The sequence below is a fragment of the Indicator indicator genome, chromosome 31 (assembly GCF_027791375.1).
Source record: "Indicator indicator isolate 239-I01 chromosome 31, UM_Iind_1.1, whole genome shotgun sequence".
Taxonomy (NCBI): domain Eukaryota; kingdom Metazoa; phylum Chordata; class Aves; order Piciformes; family Indicatoridae; genus Indicator; species Indicator indicator.
Window position 1 is genome coordinate 6,420,635 of NC_072040.1, and position 21,981 is coordinate 6,442,615.

General features: G+C 43.5%; 1 pseudogene; it reads right to left on the reverse strand.

Moving 5' to 3' along the window:
• LOC128977179 (chloride channel protein D-like) overlaps positions 1-21,981 on the reverse strand; it is a 71,576-nt pseudogene that overhangs the window by 30,253 nt on the left and 19,342 nt on the right.

The following is a 21,981-nucleotide window of genomic DNA, read 5'->3' on the forward strand; positions in this document are numbered from 1 at the left end:
TGGAGAAAAGGGAAAGAGAAGATCCTCACTTTCTTTCTAACAGTATGAGTGTCAAGGAGCTAAAAAGGTGTGCTCATGAGTTTCTCATTTTCCAAGCCAGGCACTGTTTCCCACAGACTTTTCAGTTTCATCTGAAGAAGGATCCCAATTTCTGTGGCATTTATGCAAGCTGTTAACTATCCCAATCTTTCACTCTGCAACACAAACACAATTTATCACCTGTTTATAAACACATGCTGGCTACCAGTTTCTACTCAGCTGACCTCCATCCCTTCTAGGATTTAGGGAACCCAGCAACACAGAGTTTATATCTTTTGTGACCTTATAGAATAATTACCACTGAACAAAGGGGATGCAGAACCTGCCACACATCTACTTTCTTCACTGACAGTTGCCCAGGGCATCAATGACATGGGTGCAAACACACAGCCAAGCTAACACAACCAGAGGCAGAGGAAAGCCTGTGCAAAATGACATCTGGCTGTAGGCATTTGAAGATAAAAATACTCTCAAAGTGGAACTTAAAACCAGCAGAGCCTCACAAATGCTGTGTGGTCACTCTGAGATAAAAGAAAGACTAGAGGAGTAGATAGGCAGGTTCCCACAGCATCTCATTAGCTGCAGAACCAGTCAGAGATAAAACAGATGAGAAATCATGGTCCACAGGGAAAACACATGTAGAGAAAAGTCATGGCCAGGCACCTTTCTACAGGGTTTTGACTCAAGTTTCAAGGATGCTCACAAGTGATGAGGAAACAGAGATAAGGAAACATGTACAGAGACTAGAGTTTGGGTTGTTTTTTTTACTGTCTTAATTGGTGCATTTCTCATGCTAGGTAAAGTAATAAGATCTTGGCTTTGGAATTCTTACAAAGACAGCATAAGACTTCATAATTTGTTTCAATTACAACATTTTTTTATTTTAAGAGGCAGATTATAAATCTAGAGTTCCCTTGAGTCAGCATTCAGGGTTTGGGATGCCTAAGCTATAAGACAAAAGTAGGAATCGGTCCAAATTCTGGAGCTGTAAGGTGGCTGAATGGAGAAGCTTCATTTGAGGGGACAACAAGGTAAGAGAGTAACCAAGAAGTATACTGGAGAGCCTCAGAAATGAGCCACAGGATCACAGGATGTTAGGGGTTGGAAGACACCTCTGGAGATCATCGAGTCTAACCCCCCCTGCCAGAGCAGGACCACAGAAAGGCCTTGCAGAAGACCAAGAAGATGGCATCCTTAGCTCTTCCCTTGTCCACTGATGCAGTCACTCTGTTGTAGAAGGCCACTAGACCATCAGGCATGATCTGCCCCTTGTGAAGCTATATTGGCTGCCTCAGATCACCTCCCTGTCTTGCAAATGCCTCCACAGGATCCGCTGCGTGATCTTACCTGGCACAAAGGTGTCTGGTTGCCAGTTCCAAGGTCCTCTTTGAAAATAAACGTGATGTTTCCTTCTTTCCAGTCACTGGGGGCTTCACCTGATTGCCAAGACTTTTCAGGTATGATGGAGAGCAGCTTAGCAACTGCATCTGCCAGTTCAGATGCATATCAGTATATTCACACTATGGGTAAGAGGATTTAGACTAAAAAATTGGCAGCCTGTGAAATGTCTGTCTATAAAATCTTTACCAGGTCGTGACACTGTCTCCCACTATTCAAAATATTCAAAACCCACCTGGATGCTTTCCTGTGTGATCTGGTAGAGGTGATCCTGCAGGGGGGTTGGACTGGATGATCTTTCGAGGTCCCTTCCAACCCCTTAACATTCTGTCAAACTATGTATTTTGCTGCAGAGTATCAGTGTATTCTGTGACCAAGTCATCCAGAAACTTCCTTTAATGTTCCTGGAGAGGAAAAGGAAAGGAGTGGGAAGGAAATTAAGTTTTAAATACATGCATATATATATATGTGTGTGTGTATATGTCTTTCAAGTGACTAGAACCTCACTCTGAACCAGGAAAGCTGCTATAATTCTTTCCATGGACTTGTCAACTAACTGGAATACCATGGGAAGCTTTATGGCTTCTTCCCCTCTGTTTTATCTGCCATGGTACATATAGAAGTCATCCATAATGTCATAGACTGTTTTTATTTCCTCCTACCACATTGCTGGCTCTTTTTCCTCTCATGTCACATACAGTTAGATTACACCCAGCATTCAATGTGCTTGTTACAATCTTTCAGATATGGCTACATTTGAAAGAAAGTTATAAAGTGTGGACAGAATGAGTTGCCAATATTTTATTCTTCTAAAGGGTGATTTGAAACTAAGAGATTGTCTAGTAGTAGACCTCAATACTGAGAGAGATGACAGCTAAAGTGTCCTGCAAATAACTTTGGCTGTGGATATGCATTACCCAAGTATGCCTTAAGGAAAACAAAAAGTCTTTCTATGGTAAATGAGTGAATCCATTTTTTCCCTTCTATTTCTTCCCCACATTACCTAATTCATTCCTTGAGAATATCTTAAAGAATCAACATTTCTACTAATTATTTTATAGAAGATACTAATACAGAGTTCTCACCATCTACAGGTAAATGTAGACCCGGCATCTAGGAGAGAAAATAGTTCTCATCACTGGTTACAAATACCCATGAACAGACTGAAGTTTTGGATACTGTTCCACACCCTGGACTATACACAGGACAGGCTGGATTAATAGAAAATTAAACATAAATGCAGCAACGTTTTTCAAAGCTACTCATTTAATCCACAGATTGTCTTCCAGAAGACAATTCATCCCACCTGTCTTAAATGGCTATCCTTGAATGGCAGGAATCACTGCCTGAAAATGTACATTTTGGAGTACCAAACACACAGGAAGCCCAGACCCAGCATCTAGAGGTCAGGTAAGGCAACCCCTATCATAAGGGACTCCACATATTCTCTTGTTTTAACTCTGCTCTGTGGCACCTGCTCACAAGAAAGAAGAAGGTGTTTAAGGCCAGGCTGGGTGAGGCTCTGGCCAGCCTGATGTAGTGTGAGGTGTCCCTGCCCATGGCAGGGGGGTTGGAACTAGATGATCCTTGTGGTCCCTTCCAACCCTGACTGATTCTATGATTCTATGATTCTAAGAGTCACAAGTGTTTGAACAGCACTTACTGTCCTCAGCACTCTGGTGGCAGTGGTAATTCAGATCCTAACATAAACCTGAGGAGATTCTCTTGTCCTGTTTGTACAGCACATCACACCGTGGGGACATCGTTCAGGATCAGGGTCTCCATTTACTCCTTTGTCCCTCCTCCAAGCTCCAGGTTTTAGGGAACCCACACAGTTCTGCACAGTCTCTGTGCAGAACATAACACAGAAAACTTAGAGATTGGCAACAGATGAGACCTCAGCATTTTCTCCTGTGGTGAACAAAAGGTTCCACATCCAAGTAGGGAATACATTTCAGCTTCAGCAGGGAACTGCACAGTGATGGCAACCAGGACAGCCAGCAAGGACTGGACATCAATGGAGAACACAGAGCAAAGGACTTTCCATTTTTTCACATACCTGGAGATGATGGCAATGGTTGTACCTAATTCTTTCAGGAGGGAACAGGATGCTAGACATGGAAGGGTGCTTCCCTCCCCTTTCCCAGGGACAGGTAATCAATCAAAACTTCCAGCAGAGAGCCTTGGCTGATGCAGTGACAGCTCCCCCTCCCGTTCCTATCAGCTTGAAGCACTGTGCTTACAGGAGAACTCACATCTGATTCCCATATTTCAGGTGGCTTGTGATAATTTTGAAGTATCAGAGGAGGGTAAGTAGAGATGGAATAGCCAGATTGCTTTAAATAGCCTGGCACTGTGACAAATACTAAAAAATGCAAACAAACCCAAGTATTTTTTCATTCTTGCTGAGCTCAGGAGATATAAAATTGTTTTCCCATACTGCTGCTTCCTGACAGAACAAGCTCCTTCTGCAAACTCTCTTGAAGGATGCCAGAAAAGGAAACAAGAAGCTTTCAACAGAAGTCCAGCTCAGGAGATCAAGCAGCAGGAACATGACAGTTACCACACTGAACAATGTTTGGCAGTACAAGATATGGTGCAGGCATCCCTGTCCCAAATCATCCCCATCTGTCAATGTGGCACTGCAGGGCTGATCATAGAGAAATGTATGGACAAAGTATTGTATCTCACCTAAAACCTCTTCCCTAAGCATGCTTGCCCTTTCTCCCTGTGCAGTAAGGGCATAGTCAGAGGAGTGGCCAAGTGTGTGGAGTGTTTTAATGCTCTGTCCCCATTCAGCTGTTAGGTTCTGCCTCTGTGCTTGGACACAGCCACCATAAGAGTGCTGTTAGCTCATGGCAGCACAAAGGTAGATGGAGCTCACTTCACCTACTACTGCAAACGTGATGGCAGTGACTTAAAGCACATCACTACAGCTGCTGTTGAACAAAGGATTGGGAGTGAATCCTTGTGCACAAAGAGTAATGTGGGTGCACTTACTACTGCTTATGCCCAGCTCACAATAAAACACTTTTCATGGTGAAGATAACTGCACAGAAATTCTTTACACTACCTCAAGGCTTTTCAGTAAAAACTACTATCTCCTTTCACTCCCACGATTTCCCCTACCACTGCATCTTATTATAAAAGGATATTCATTGGCAATTATCCTGGGATTACATATGCAAGCTTTCCTCATAACATTAAGAGGCTTTTGCCCAGAAACTTCTTTCCAATTCAGTCAAAGTGAATTGCAGCACATTGTCATTTAATAGACCTCATTAGCTGGAGATTGTTAAGTACTCCAAGAACCTACATTCAGAGAATGCCAATAAACACATTTCTGCCTGATAGCAAATTTATCCAGGCTTAGACTTTATCCAGGCTTAGACTTTCACCCTCCTTCTGGGACTGGAAAGATAACACCCAGGATGATTTACAGCATTGGCCAGCAAGGGACTCAGATGGCATGGTCAGCTGTGTATAACAGGGTCATGAAACTGTCCTTTCTGCTTAGACATAGCCAGGGATTTCTAACACCACCACAGCATTCTTTGAATGTCTCTTTAAACCTAGCATTCAACTGTTTTATTTTAAAACACCAGGAACATGTCAGTTGAAAGGGAAACAGCAACTGTGGGATTTTAAGAATTGCTTCATCATATCTGCCACAACTCATTCACACAGATGGAGACTCCTTTCTTGTGGATTCCTTTTAGGGTTCTTTTAAAAGTATCTTGCTATGGGGAACTCTTCTGGAATAAAAACTATCATTAAAAATTAATGCAAAAACAGTGAAGGAAAAAATAAATCTATAAAAAGCACTCTGAATTTTAAAAAACTTGAAACTCAAACTCTAAATAATACACTCAGCTGAATTCTTTAACCTATAAAGACTATCTCCAGAACAGCAACAACCAGAGCCTGGCTTTCCAGGCTCTCCACACTTGTCTTTCATCCCATTTCCTCCTGCCCTCCCATCCTGTGGTGGGAACTGTCAGACTGGCCTGGCCCTTTAGCCTTTATTGTCGCAAACATTCAGCAACATTTTACATCTGCTGTTGAGAAACACCAAGGCTTGGGCTGATTTACCCCAGCCCTGCAGCCCTCCTGAGTGCTGGGATCTGGGGGGGGAGGACTCCTCTACAACAGCACATGGAACACTCAGAGCAAGTGCCTCTGGGTGCAGCGTGGGCTTCGCTTCCTCCAAGAGTTCACGCCTGCAGAGCAGAAGTGCTGTTTATCTTTGGCAGGCTACTATGGCTGAGGTCATTAAAGAGAGACATGCTAAAAGCATTTTGAGCAATATCTTTTGTATGGAAGTAAATTTAAACTTTGGCTAAAACAGAGCTGATAGAGCTGTCCTCAGCTCTCACTGCAGATGGAAACCGGAGAGGCAATTTTTGTGATACAGAATTTTCTTGGATATAGGCAATGCTAGAGCAACAACAAAAAAAAATGCAAATCTGCACATGAATCAGAAATCAGGGCTATATGTGAAGCATGAGCATTAAAAGCAGATAAAATAATTTCTAAAAATCTCTAGAAAACTTTGTATGAAAATTTAACCAACTATGTCATCTTAAGATAATGTAAAGCTGTACACTAATTATAGATCAAATTATTTATGAAGCTCAGCCTAAAGCAAAAATTTAATTAAAAAATTGACTTGCTTTCATAGCCAGGTATTTAGAGAGCTAGAGATAACCTTATTTCCTTCTAACTGGGGGTTCTCAAGTTGTGGTAGAACATTAATTAGCTATAAAAGCATATCAAATACAAGAATAAACTCCAGAGATCAAATAAGAAATGCTGGGGAAGGGAATTGCAATGAAAGATTCATACACCAAAGATAAGAAAAAGGAAGAGTATGTTGCTCTTAGCACCAAGGAAAAAGGAAGAATTCACCCAAACTTGCCCAAAGCCTGTAGCTAAAAACTTAAGCCCATTAATGCCAAGGATGATGGCAATGCAGCAGTAAAGTTCTCCTTAGAGCATCCTGATAAAAATCAAGGCAGCACAGATTAATCCAAGAACTGTGACAGATTCAAGTCATCTCATAGAAACATATGGACACACACAAACCTACAGACACACAGATATGTGCTCTTCATAAGGCTTTCCTAGTATCCCCTGGTTAAAGGAGGGCCATCTGCTCCCCGCTGCAAGAGACAAAGAGCAGAGCCCCAGGACTTGGCTGCAGGAGGAAGTCAGCATGTGGTGAGCGTGGGTGTGAATTTACTGTGTATTAGCTACCCTGCACTAACTGCCTCTGCTGGTGCTCTTGGTGCTCAGCAAGGGAAACCAACATACTTCGTCTTCAGAAAGCAGCTGACCTAATTCAGGCAAAAGCACTCTTCAAGCTAACCTGCACAAAAGCACTCTTAGTAGGTACTGGAAGCATCCACCCAGGGAATTCACACCAAGTAACGAGCAGGTTGTAAATTCACCCATGAGTACTCCTCCCAGCAGACAGGCTCTCATAAGCCCAGAATAGCAATCAAACAAGCCCAGCCACAGCCTAGCACCTCTAAGAGTCCACGTGGTCCAAGGCTGGAATGTTATGCAGCCACCTCTTAAAAAAAAAGATCATAGAATCATAGAATTGTTTTGGTTGGAAAAGCCCTTGAAGATCAACAAGTCCAACCATTCTCTAACTCTACCAAGACTGGTGCAAAATCATGTCCCTCAACACCAGATCTCTGCATCTTTTAAATACCTCTAAGCATGGGAATTCAACCACCTCCCTGGGCAGGTTGTTCCAGGATTTGAGAACCCTTTCAGGGAAGAAGTTTCTTTTAATACCCAAACTAAACCTCCCCTGGTGCAACTTGAGGCCATTTCATCTTCTATCACTTGCACCTAGGGAAAAGAGTCCAATCCTCACCTCACTACAATTTCCTACCTCTTCAAACTGGCTCCTAAAGAATCTAAGAAAGGAACAAATTATACCAAAAGTATTACAGAGGGAGAGATAAAGGTTGACAAGAGCAGAGACAGGAAGTGGGGAAGCTGGGGCCAGCCATCAAATGCCTACAGCTCTTCAACCATTAAATGTGATGTTTCATTTATTGATAGTCATTCCAAGCCTGCATTTTAGGGGCTGCTCTTTAGGATGCAATTTATGCTCTGTGCATATTGCCAGATTACACACACACACACACACCCCTCTTTTGATCCTAAGGTGCAGCAGGCTGTGCCAAAAATGCCTTTGCCTAGGGCACCCGTCTGTGTAAAGCCAACAGCTCTAATAAGCCCTGGAAGCACTCGGCGCTGACACTTCATACATCAGCAGCCCAGTAAATTGCACCTATTTTTTTTTTTTTTTTGCTTCAATATTCTCTCTGTATATACAAAATCTTGAAAAATGTCATTTACACACACACACACAGAGGCCACAATTAAGTTATTAGCACAGTTATTCAAACCTCTTTAAACATCTTCTTTGTCACCGGAGGCACTTTTCAACAACCCCCGTGGTCCTGAGTTTCTCAGGCCTCCACATCATTATAATCTATTAGGCACCTTCATGTTAGCTCTGTTTTATTACATAACACATAATTATGCATTTCATTAACAGCACCACCAGGCATGGCACATCAAAGGCAGAAAGGCAGCTGCCCAGGAAATTCAAAAAGATGCAGTTTACTTAAAGCTCACTGTTAAAAACCCTTCCCCTCTTTTCAGTCAAATTGTGGTCAACATGTTTCAAAGGCTTTTACTCCAGCTCAGAGAACAGAGTCCAAACAACCTCATTAGAGGCTGCTGATACAGTGAATATTCCCTGAACTGCTGATATTTCCAACAATGTAAAAAGACAAGACTGTCAGCCTGCTACAGAGTGCAAATCAATGTTCTTGCTTCTACTGCAAACCCACTTTGCAAGAGAGCTCTCTTCCTGCTTGCAGCCTGCAAGGACAAATGCAGAAGAAAGAGCATATGGAAAAAAAAAAGAATCTTTTGTAGTCAAATTCATTGTTCAAGGTTTGTTCAAATAACAAAGCTGCCTGCCAAAGTGAACAAATAAGGAAGATAAAATCTCCTTCCTTCCCAGGATATAAAGACCACCATCCCCCTTGGCAGAAGCAAACTCTCCAGAAGTATCTTTGTCATTCTTTACAGGTTACACATGCTTAACTGAAAGGCCTGGAATTTGGAAAAGATTTAGGGAAAAAAAAAGCAGCTGCTGGACAAAAGTACAAGACGACATGGCTGAGAGTTTGAAAGAGAGGTGGATGGGGAAGGACATGAAGTCTTGGTACTGCCAAATGAAAAAGTTTTGCAGTTGCGCTGCAGTTGGCACTGAACACAAGCTCTGGGCAACCTCCCAGTCTCCATGCTACCATATTTTGTGGAAGAGCACACATTCCCCCAGGAAAGCACCTTCCATTTCTCTCACCTACAACCAGAACTTCTCTCACTTGAAATTTTTGCTGCTCTTGGTTACAGACACAAAGAAAAAAATAATCACTCCTGGTCAACAGAACATTTCAAAAGGGTGGAAAGCCTTGTAGCCAGCAGAAAAGTTTTGGTCACTTTTTTCTTGCAGCACATGCCAGCAAGGTTGCAAGCTGGCCACTTCATGTGAAGAAGGGAAGGAGAGAACTATCCCCTCTTCACAGCCATAAAAGAGTTGTTCACGCAGCTTTTCTTGAAAATACAAGTTGGTGGAAATAATGTCTCCAAAGATTGAGTTTTTTGTGTTGTCACTGCTATTTCATAAACAATGCAAATCTGCATTTCTGTTTCTTTCATCTATGGATTACCATCTGCTGGCCCTTAGCAACCTGTGTGTTGAACACTGGTGAGGGACTTCTTAGGGTGTCAGGTAATGATAGGACTAGGGGGAATGGAACAAAAATAGAAATGGGTAGATTCAGATTGGATGTTAGAAAGAAACTCTTCCCCATGAGGGTGGTGAGACACTGGCACAGGTTGCCCAGGGAGGTGGTAGAAGCCCCATCCCTGGAAGTTTTTAAGGCCAGGCTGGATGTGGCTCTGAGCAACCTGAGGTCCCTTCTAACCCTAACAATTCTATGATTCTATGTCTGGACAAACTATGGATTGAAATGCCATTATTATGGTCCACTGTTTTCACCTGGGATGATGCCAAGAAAGACACCTTCTTCACATAGCAATCCAGCTGAATACTCCCTCCCAGAAATGTCATTAATCTCTTTAAAACTAAAGGGAAAAGATTCCTTTCCTGCGCACTTCACCTTTGAAGAAATCTCTTATAGTCTGTCCTAGGACTACACCCATGAACTCCCTTTATCTCCTTATCACTCATCACCATCACTGCTGGAAATTTTTGGACAAGGGGGATGCTGTGACAGTAAACATAAATCTCTTACAAAGCCACTATTGTCATGCTAGCCCCAAAAGATGATGCATTCAAGTTCCCTCACACTGCTGAAAACGATTATTTGGTGCAGCCTCAGGCACCCGGAGCCGTGCATCACACTCTGCAAAGGGCACACCCAGCCTAGGTTCACCCTGAGGAAGTCCTGCCAAACCTCCCTGCCAGGAGGATTGCACAATTAGTGAGATACTTCCTCTTCCACAGCTCAACCCCATTGACTATTCCAGGCCATTACAAGGAGCAGGCAGCCTCTAGCACCCTAGAGCTTAATTACTGCCGAGACAGCATGCAAAACTGTCTCAGCAGAGGGCAGGTGCCTTTCCTCTTGAAGCAAAGCAACTCTAATTAATCACACTCGTGCACTGCTGCTTAATTTACCTTAATTCAGGCTGTTCAGTGAGACCTCATCCCACTTGTCTCTGATGTGGATTTAAATATCTGTGTGAGTTTTGCTGAAGCCAGCCAGCATTCTGTTGGTGGTTTCCTCCTTTAAAGGCAGGAATTATTTTTTTTTTTCCCTCTAATTCCAAGAGCTAGCACAGCAGCAGGAGATTGCTAGAGAGAACACAGAAATACCCAGCACAGCTAAGTAATCCCTGGAAACATACCAAAAATCCTTTGAGCCTCAGTCCTTGGGAACTTGGATGGGAGATGCTCTACAAATGTTTGATTTCTTGTTTCAGTCCCTCAAGGCCTATAAATACACCTGTTTTGACAGGCTGTGGCAAGGGATGCAAGTGATATCGGAAACAGCATAGGTGAGAGCAGCAGCTCCTGCCAAGATCCCCTGGAAAGATATCCACCAGGGAATTTTTTTGTAATCTGGCTCTTCATCTTATGTACATAGCAGACACCAAACCCTGAAAGGGGGTTTGAAAGCTGTCTAAATCTGTGTCTCAGGAAGGTAACAGTTGTGTGTGCTGTGGCAAGTGACCCTTCTATTCATAAAAACCAGCAGGATTGGGTATGTGCCTTGCTGAATGCACCTAAATGTTCAGCAGGGTCATGTGTTACAGCTTTTCAAAACAAGCCTTGTGCCCTATAACAACACAGCTAAGCAATCTTGCACTTTTTTAACCCACAGTATCACAAAACTCTCTAAATTATGATTCATGAGCATTAAAAAAAAAAAAAAAAAAAAAGAGGCAACCACAATGAATCTCTGTCATTCTTAAGTGATGCTAAAAGCAACATCTCCAGACCACCTCAATAATACAGCTTCAGCTCATGAGGTTTAGAAAAGGCTGAAGAAGAGCCCCACAATTACAGACAGCTGCAGACTGGACAGTGGATTTATCAAGGCTATTTGGTTGCAACCTCCATTTCACCTTTAACTTCAGCAGGAGATTAGATCAAAAACATCAGAATAGCAAACTTACAAAAGCTTGTTGCTTTCAAACAAGCATAGGTGTTTCTTCCCCAAGCCTGCTGTCTCTTAAAGACATGAATTACTTGGGCTCTTTTTGGTGGTTCAGTGATAAGACAATGGGTTCAGATTTGAACACAGAAGATTTCACCTCAACATGAGGAGAAACTTCTTTACAGTGAGGGTGACAGAGCACTGGAACAGGCTGCCCAGGGGGGTTGTGGAGTTTCCTTCTCTGGAGACTTTCCAAACCCACCTGGATGCATTCCTGTGCAGACTCCCCTAAGTGATCCTGCTCTGGCAGGGGGGTTGGACCTGATGATCTCTTGAGGTCCCTTCCAGCCTCTGCTATACTGTGATTACAAAACCTGAGGTCCTGAAACTGTTTCCCATCCCTTTCTCCCTGCAAGCACAGCTTCACTTCTTCCACTTTTCAGACAAGCTACTGCCAAAACCCCACACGGTGCTCTTCCCCGAGTTGGAGCAAATTCAGCAGAAAATAATAGGACTTAATGCACTCAACAGGTTGCTGATTATACATTGTTACTCCAGTTATTCTGGGATTTACTTGAATAAGACTAGGACTGGTACAACACTACTCTGCATCTCCCCTTCTTTGTGCAGAGGTGACATCACTTGCAACCAGGTTCCCAAACCCCATCAGATAGACCATTCAAACACACCAGGCAGAGCAAACACACACCCTGTTCAGAATAACAGCAGGCTTGGAGATGTTGAAAAATTGTTTTCACTAGGGTTTAAACTCTTCATTAGGAAAGAAAAAAAAAAGAAAGAAAGAAAATCAGGCAGCTTGGTAAAAGAAAATTAGGCCCTGTCAAAACAACTTCTGTGAACCATCTCAGGTGTAATCAAAAACGTTAAGTGAGCTCTAAAGTCTTCAAGCATGACGGGCTGATGGGTTAAACAGCCTAGCACTGGAAGAACCTGCCAAAAGAAGGCTCCAAATAATTAAGCACTTCCTCTGCCTGCTTTGAAAGAAACATGAAGTGAAAAACCTTAAATGCTACACATTCGCCACAGCTTCTGCAAAGATTTTCCTTTCCCCACCAAAACCGGGTGGGCAAGCAACCATGGTGCTGTCTCTCCTGAGGAGTTCAAAGACTGTGGCTGTGTGGAGAATCCTGGCCAAAGCCAAGTTCAGGACTGAGTGACCCTGCTGGAGGAATTGTACTAAACTGCTTTTAAGCATCTAAAGAGAGAAGAATTTGGACGTGACTGTAGAGTGGATGTGTCTGCCTGCCCTCATGGTCAGGACTCCCCAGGACGTGTCTTTTCCACCAGCGGAGCAGAAAGTGCTCCCTGATCCAGAGCATGTACATGTGCACTCATTCTAAAGTGAGGATCAACTTCTTCTCTACACCAGTGTAGGACAGCAGATGCTGACATGACCTGCCATGAGCCTCTATTGCTTTCTCACACAGGAATGGCTCTCCTGACAGACAGCTGCGTGCTCATTATTATTTTCTCTCCAGAGCATCAGGCTATGCTTACCCCAAGAGCCAAATGTCCCTTTTCATGTCCCTCCATCTTGAACAAGTCAGAGGAAGGCACAATCAGAGATGTCCCAATGTCTCCACTGCCAAGCTGCACCATGAGAATGTGTTCATTTTTAACAGTCGGTTCTTTCCCTTGTCTTTGTTCTCTCCCAAGTATTGCAAACAGTCTGCTACGCAAGGAGGAGAAAGGGAAAAATATGACTCAAGCTTTCCAAACAAATTCTCTTTTCTTTGAACAAGGGTCAGGCTGAGGAAGAGCATGTGATGGAGCAGTATAACCACAGCAGCCTGAGGTCAGTCTTTATGTTGTATGATCTGAAGTACCAGACAGCTCCACTCCAGCTATCTGTACAGCTGTGCAACTTCCTCCTTTCTAAAGCCAGACTCTGCTGTTCCACAAGGTGCATCAGTACCTGCAGAAGTCACCTGCTGCTCCAGGGCTCACCAGTTGACAACAACCTAGGTGGCTGCTGCCAGTTTGGGGTCTTGGGTTTTTTCACTTTTTTAGAGATGCAAGGAAGAAGCTCAGGTCTGGCACCACAGCCTTGCCTGAAACACAGGCACCAGGCACACAAGACTTTTTCCATCATCACTCTTTCATATTATAAAATCAGACAAGAGCCATCATTAGGACAGGTCCCACTGGCCACCACCTGTGCTCCTCTTTTCTGCAGTGCTTTTGTTTTCCCGTGTGCTCTCACAGGTTCTCTTTGGTGCCCACCTGCATTCAGTCTTGCTCACCACAGCACCAAACCTTTAATGTGCATTCACCATCACCTCCCTGCACGACCTGGACCGAGTTTTATTCCTCTTCCAACTACAACCAAGGAAAACATTGAAGCTGCAACAACAGAACAGGTTGTCCTGCCCATCTTGAGGAGAGGGGCGGCCATGCTCCTCCTCAGGGGTTTACCTCTCAGGACCTACAGTAGGAGCCTTCTTCCCACCAACAGACCATGTTCAGCCCAGCAGCTGCTGGGTTGTGTAACAACTTGCTCCTGTTTCAGCTGGGTCCAATAATCAAAGAGGGAATTCTGGCACCCAGCCCCCATTCATCAGAGCACCCTCTTACACGGGGGGTTTCAATTCAAGATGATGATAAATGCTTCAGGCTGGAGAAAAGAGATAGACTTATTGTGGTAGCTTTTGTCCTTGGAGATAAATCACTTTCTTGAAATTTTGGGGGGAAAAAAAGCAAACAAACAAGCAAAACACCAAACCAACAACTATTGGCAACATTCTGAAGGTTTTAAAGCTAAAAATAGAACAAAATTTAATGGTTTCAGGTGCGCTTTTTTTTTTTTTTGTGACAATGTAACTGAAAAATGTCTTTAATTTGGCAACAAATTAAATTTGGCAAAGAATTAGTACATCAGACAGCCTGCCTGCATTTTGTAATTTGCAAAAAAAAAAAAAAAAATTAAAACCAGATAAGATACTGCAGATTAAAAATAACTTCTGCACACTAAATCCTCATGAACTTCCATTAAGGTTTGCGTTACACGTCCCAAATGGACAATTGTAGGGTGTGATACACTAGATCTCTTTATTTGTAAAATACCTTTAAAAGATACTGAGAGCTAGAGCCAGGCAAATGACTGTGTAAAAATGTTATCCTCTCACATTACAGCTTCATTCCCAATGTGTGTACTTAAACCAGAGGAGCAGGCTCCACTTCAATATTTCAGAGGCACAACTGAACTCTCTAAAAGGTGGATGCCAATGGAATCAGTGTACAGTTCAGTCATTTCTTTGTTTTACTGAGCAAGACCTGGTGCCAAAGCTGAAACAGCTATGGTAGAGATAAAGCTGGATTCTCCTCTAATTTGTGAATCACCTACAGACTGTCCAGCTGTCCCAGAGCTGCAGTTCTTCTTTACAGGTGATGGATGAATGAATGAATCAGAGGGGACCTGTTTGGACTTTCTTGGGCTGGGTTCACAAGGCTGCCATCCAGAAGGAGGAGGAGAGGAGGGAGGAGAGGAGGAGAGGAGGGAGGAGGAGAGGAGGAGAGGAGGGAGGAGGAGAGGAGGAGAGGAGGCAGAGGAGGCAGAGGAGGCAGAGGAGGCAGAGGAGGCAGAGGAGGCAGAGGAGGAGAGAAAAAGTTTTCCTCCATTTTTCCCTACAAGCATACATTTTTGTAATGGAATGTTCCAGTGGCTTGACAAATCGATTAGCATCCCTACAGAGCACAATTTTTTCAGGTTAAATCCTGAAAAGCTTTCATTTGGAGTGGTGTTTTGACATCTCTTGAGAATGTTAAACTCGTGTTTGGCTTGGCCTCTCAGATTAAACTACATCTCCCACGATGCACCATGCATTGCCCCTCCTTCCTCTGACATCCCTAGAAAGCCTTCTTGGTGTTTCACAGGAAATATTTCCTTCCTTACACAGAAGTGCTGACATTAAATACAACAGCTTATAGCAAGACAGTTTAATAGTTTCCCCCCCCCCCCTATATTTCTGTTTCCCATATAGAATAGAAGCATAGAATTGTTTTGGTTGGAAAAAGACCTTTAAAATCAGCCAGTCCAACCATTATCTAACTCCAGGGAGTCTGGCACTAAATCATATCCCTCAGCACAGCATCTCTGCATCTTTTAAACACCTCCAGGAATGGGGATTCAGGAATGGGGATCCAACCACCTCCCTGTTGAGCTCTTTGATGAAACATCCAAGGTTTTTTGAAACCAGATGAGAAGGCTTCACTGCCAGTCAAAAACAGAGCAGAACAGAAGTTTTGAAATCTTTCTAACCAGGGTGGTGCTGACAAAACAAGTTCTGCAAGTTCCACATTTCTAGTCACTCCCACCCCACAGCTAGGCACTGCAGAACATTTTGCTGTATTGTCTCACAAGATTATATTGATCTTATTTGACCATCAGATTTTTCACATGAACATGAAAATTATGTATTTCAAACCAGCCTGTCCCCTGCTTGCTGGTACACCAAAAGTGTCATCAGCACTCAGAGAAGTTTTCTTCCCACACCTGAGCAAACCATAATCCTTGTCATGGAAAGGATTGCACTTTGGATGGCATTATGAGCTTGGAAGGGAGCACCTTTCTCTTCAGCTAGTCAGATGCCAAAAACAAGATTGGTTTCTTTTAAGATCAGTAGGACCAACTAAATCATTTCACTTGACATCTTGCAAAATGTCCTGCTTTCATGGAGTTATTCATGTCCCAGGAGCTGTCCTGAAGAGCTCTCATGGACCAAAATCCAAGACCCTCCATTTTCTAAAGCCCACAGCATGACAGCACCACAACTCTTGAGCACCATTGCTGCAGGGTCAGCTGTGTCTCCCTTTGGAAAGAACATAAGGGCACTGGTACACAATCCCAGAAATAAGATAAAGACACATTAGGTGGAAATGATGTGTTAGAGAAAGCCACCTGCACTGAAGCTGGTGCTTTAAAGTCAGCAGTTTAAAAGGTATTTCTATTGTTTCCTTCTCTTCCTAGAGCAAGATCCAAGAAGACTGTAAGTACTTGAATAAGTCTCACATAAGGCACAGTTTGCATTGTCCTGTCAGCTCTGCAGGAGCACCTCCTTGAGTAACATCCATCTCCCTTCACAGCCCCTCCTTGTTGCCTACACAATAGTCCTGGGAATTCATAAATCAGGGACAAAGAGTGACACACCCTGGATAATGGCCAAACAAGACAACTACTTCATAGCATGAGCTGCTTCCATCCTCACTTTCCAGCTCAAGAAGAAGAAGGGAAGAGGGAAAAGCCCAGATGAAGGTGGAGGCTGCCCAAGGCAAAGGGACACTGCTGCTTCACATGACCAAGAGCACTTCCACCAAAGTCATCCTCCCTGCTAGCAGCCAAACAGCAGCAGGTAACAGGAGGAAATGTTCATGTCCTGAGAGATGTGCAAAACATCACAAGATAAGCCCTTCCAAATCCTAAGGAATATTCTTCTCCTTTAGTCTGTCTAAAGCCTGATATTTCAGTGTTTTGCACTCAGAGGTGGTTTTGAGTCTTAACCTTTTCAGAATGAATTGCATTCCCCATCAGAAGAGATTTCTTGGAGAAATAAGTTAAGCCAATAAATTGATATACTGCTTTATTTCTGTTTGAACAGAAGAGGCAAGAAAGGGGAGGAGCCTGGGCTGTTTTCCACATAAAAGAAAGACAACTCAGGGAACAAAGGATGCAAATGGGTGTAAATCAAGCTTCTCGCAGCTTGCAGACAGAGGCATCACCAGTGCTGGACAAGAACACTAATCCTAGGCTAACCCAGTCCCACCTTTCCTCTTTAACCCTTCCAAGGCAGTGTTATTGAGAGGCAGAACCAAAGAAAGGAACAAGTACAGAATGACCCAGAGACAAAACACACCACAGGAAGGTGGCATTCCCCCTCCCACATCTCGGCACCCTGAGGCCAGCAAGCTCAGGACACATGACGCTTAAAAAGATGAGGGAGACAGAAGGCTGTGGGAAGGCAAGTCATGAGTCTGGTCCTTGTGCTTGCCAAGGAAAATGTCATTTACTGTTTGCCACAGAGCTGGGATGCTGGTCAAGTGTCAGCATGGGGGGTAGAAAGAGGCAGCAAAGAAAGAAGAGGTGGGCAGATGCCTGTGGGGTCTTGCAATGAGAAAAAAAGTAAGAAAGAAATAAAAACCCAGCAAAGCATCTTGCAAACCTGTTCACTACAAGCCTCACATTCATAACCTCTTCCAAATGGAAGGCTGTGCAAAAAGCCAAAGCAAACATTCTCAATTCTTTTTGAACCCATCAGACGCTATGGGGGGGAGGTGCATTTTATGGTTTGAGGGCACAACCTTTTAATTATGTTTTTGCATTGTCATGTCCAAGACCTTTTTTTCTTCTCAAAAATTAATATTTCCTCAAGCAATGCAGCTATTTATTTTGGAGGCACATGAATTGAGCCGCGATCTGCCTGTGCGGAGTGAGGCGCAGAGGAGTCAGACCGTGACACCTAGGGGAATTCAGGACACATTGCAGGGCGCTCCTCAGCCTTCGCCTTCTGCCTTCCTTCCCAGATGAGATTCCCTCAGCTCCCTTCGCAGCTTCCAGCTATTGTTTTGCATATGCCATACGTGCACGCTCACGGAGGGAGGCGCCAGGAAAAAGATGAACAAGTGCAGGTATTGGGGAAGGCAAGGAGAAACTGAAGTGACTAAAATCAGAGGTCACAGGATCACTGGATGTTAGGGGTTGGAAGGGACCTCCAGAGATCCAGTCCAACCCTCCTGCCAAAGCAGGACCACAGAATCTGGCACAGGTCACACAGGAATGCCTCCAGATGGGTCTTGAAAGTCTCCAGAGAAGGAGACTCCACAACCTCTCTGAGCAGCCTGTTCCAGTGCTCTGTGACCCTCACAGTGAAGTTCCTCCTCATGTTGAGGTGGAACCTCCTGTGCTGGAGTTTCTATCCATTATCCCTTCTCCTATCACAGGGTGCAGCTGAGCAGAGCCTGTCCCCACACTCTTGACCCCCACCCCTCAGATATTTATAAACATTTATTAAATCCCCTCTCAGTCTTCCCCAGGTATCTCAGCTTTTTCTCTCTGCTTCAGCCTGATGAAACTGTTCTCATATCCAAGCCCAGCAAGCATTCTGGCACACAATCACTTCTCACTTCCCTGCAATGAATACATCCTCATGACCACAAAGCTAAGGAAGATGTCAATCAACTGCTTTTGCCACTAAGGACTTACATCTGCAGCAAAATCATAAAGTAATGGCTTACAAGTGATGCTTAAATTAAAATGCATTGACCCATTGCAAGAAAATTCAGGCTTACTCTGGAAAAGAAATTATATTTACTGGTAACTGGGGCTCCAAAAATAATCACACCTAGTGTACAGGCACCAGCTTTTCCCCCTTCAAATCTTACAGACTTAGTAGCTGACCAACCAATCATACAGCAACTTCCAAAGTAACTGCAATAAAAGAAGCAAAAATACCAGAGTGCATTTGTACTTGGTGGAATGAAGTACCAAGAGGACACTGAAGCAGGAGTGTTTCTATAATCAACCTCCTTATTATGGAATCATAGAATGGCTCAGGTTGCAAGAGGCCTCAGAGAGCATCTACTGCAACTTCCCCACCATGGGCAGGGATGACTCTCAACTAGATTCAGCTGCTCAAGACCTCATCCAACCTGGCCTTGAACACTCCCAGGGAGGAGGCATCCACAACCTCTCTGGGCAATCCATTCCAGACTCTCACCACCCTCATACTGAAGAACTTCATCCTAAAATCCACTCTAAACCTACTCTCCCTCAGCTTAAATCCATTCCCTGTTGTCCTATGGCTAGAGACCCTTTCAAGCTAAAACAAAAAAATGCTTCCTGCACAATTTAGACAATTTATCTCCAAAATGAACCCAGTTGGGAGTGAGTGCTGATAAACAGCTACTTCATCAAACATTATGTACTAGGAGGGAAGGTCCTGGTTTGGTCACTCCAGGTGAATTCTGACATCTGCAAAGATTTTAATGAGATCCTTTTGGGCAAAGCCAGCCAGGCAGCCAAGACTGGATTTAGTCATGGCTGAAATTTCCACACAGATTAAGACTCACAGGACCTGAATGTCCTGCTGTGGAAGGGTGAAAGCTTCCCCTTGTGACCTCAATATCACTTCTCTGTTGACTAAGCTGAATTTCAGCTGCGCCTTACAACTCACCACTGCCAGGTGTTGCAACCAGGGAGAGAACATCCTCTCTGATGATAAGAGAATTATTTGCAGATCCTTTAGATTTCAGAGGTTTGTCTGGAAAGTATTGTAGCACAGACTCTAAGTGGTTTGTTACAAAAGGAGAAGGAGCAGGAAATAGAAGCATGAAACATGTTCCAATCAAACTCAACATTTTGAAATCCATAAGGCGTAAATTTACCAGAGACACCCAGGAGGCTTCCCATTGCAACACCTGCCTGAACTACTGCAAATCCTTCACTTACTCCATCCAGAAGGCCATATTCAGCCACAACATAAAAGGGTGCATTGCACAAGGTCCTCAGCCTCCACAGAAGTCAGTTCCCAAGACAAGCAGTATGATTTACTATTTCAGAAGAAACAGAAGATAATGGCATCAGTGTCTTATAAACAAAACCCCAGAATTGCACTATCACCCCTGTGCCCCCCCCCCAAATTTAACAAAACAGCAATCCAGAAAACAGAGTCAGATTGCTCAGGCACACTCTTATTTACAAGCTTACACTACACAAATAAAAGGTCCAAGAAAACAAAACAAAATAAACAAAATAAAACAAACCCCCAGACAACTCTTCAAGCAAGCTAGGAATAGCCAGGCCAGTAGTTGGGGTTGTTTTCCTTGTAGTTCACTGTGCACAGGACATCACCTGTTCATTTCACTGCAGCAGCAAAAGCTCAACTCAACCCTGAGCACACAAACCCCTGAAAGCTGACCACACTTACCATTACCACAGTGAGGGAGACAGTCTTGACTCACCAGGGAAAAAGGAGGCAGCTCTGGAGGCAGCAGAGAAACCTGGATCAATCCATGCTCTGTATTCATTAGCCTGAACACCAAAAATGGAAGTGAAGATCAAGCCAGTGATCCTGCCCTGCAAAGCTCCCCTGTACCTGTCTGCAAGAAGAGCAGCGATCCTCTTGCCAATGACAGTGTTTCTGGAAATGCTTCTAATATTCTGCTGATCCCAGATTAATTTTGTCAACGTCTGTAGCAACACCTCTCCCAAGAAAAGCTCTAGCATCCTTCCTTAGTATTGGCATTTATTTAATGCAAATCACTAGCATGAAACTGCCAGATTTACCATATCTGTCTCAATGTCTTTCAAAGAATGAACCTTACAGGTGAAGTTCAAGTATAGGTCACACTGGGATACTTCAGGTAAAAATCCTGCACTTCCAGAGCTCCAGCCTTACATAATTTCTTAAAATTAAGTCTATCTGTGCCCTGTAAACCTGGCAAGTAAAATATTACAGCTGTGTTATAAATGGGGGAAATGGAGTAGTAAGTATTAATGACCTGCCCAAAGGTAACCAGGAATGATGCCGTGAAGGGAACCTAGAAATCTTCAAACTAACCACATGCTACAAACCCAAAATGTAGCAGATTTGGGGATGTAATTGCTGGTGTGACACACAGCATTCCTTATGCAAGGAATTAAATATACAGACTCCAGCATCAGCCAATGGAACTGGGTGTGTACAGATGTTCACCTTCCAGAAATGGTGAATTATATAACAGCCATAGATTTTCCCCCCTTTTTATTCATTTTATTGGTGGATGTAGTTCTGGAATGGTTACAAAAATTAGGTTATTGGGGCAAAACCCATGGATGCTGGCTGATGGACTTGCCTACCAAGATCTTTTCAGCCACGTATGCCACATTTCAGCAAACACTGCATATTAAAGACTGATTTAGACAGCAGTTTGGGAAGGGGAGGAGGTGACTATTTTGGAGTAGAGCAAAGGCAGAAGGTTGTACACACAACCATTTCTTTTCAGAATATTTCCAGTGTTTGAATTACATCATGTGAATACTCACTCTCCACCCATGACTTCTTGCTTGCTGAACATTCAGCTCCCCACATGACTGTAAGAACTTTGCTCTAGTCTACGACAGCTTTCTGAAACATACAACAGAAGACATAATTCAGTTTTCTCCAAAGTCTAGGGTGTTGATGTCCAAGATTAAGATTCAGGCTATTGTGTGCATAAGGAAGAGATGACAAACCTGGATCTGAACCTCTGTTTCTACAGTTACAGAGATGGAGCCAGCAGCAGAGATTCTCTCTGGGCCCCTCAAAGGATTCAAATGATCTATACTTGGAATGTACACAGTTTTGGCTATGGTCCTCTCACAGTTATTCTCAGATGATTTTTCTTCATTCTTTTCCTCAATTTTAGTATCTCTTTCCAAGCAAACCATCCTGTTCCACCTACGTAACCTCTTCCAAGCAACCATAACTTTGCTATTGCCAAGCTTTCAACTTGCAATTCAGACTGTTGTTACTCAACACAAGCCTTTTGTACAGGAAGCTCAAACCAAGACCCATGAAACTTACAGCACAGGAATAACCAGGCCACTGGCAACAGCAGACCCTGCTGTCCAACAGCTGAGGATGAAATAAAATGCCAAAGCATTGCAGAGGGATGAGGATCCAAACTCCTCGTGAGCGATCTCTTGCTTCCCATTTTTGACTAGAAGAGCAGCAGCTGCTACACAGAGGAAAAGGTGTGGAGAGATACAAAGCTTTAAAAGGACCCTTTACATAGATACAGTCTGTAGCAGTTTTCATTTGCCTAAGCCTGATAAAAAACAAAAACAAAG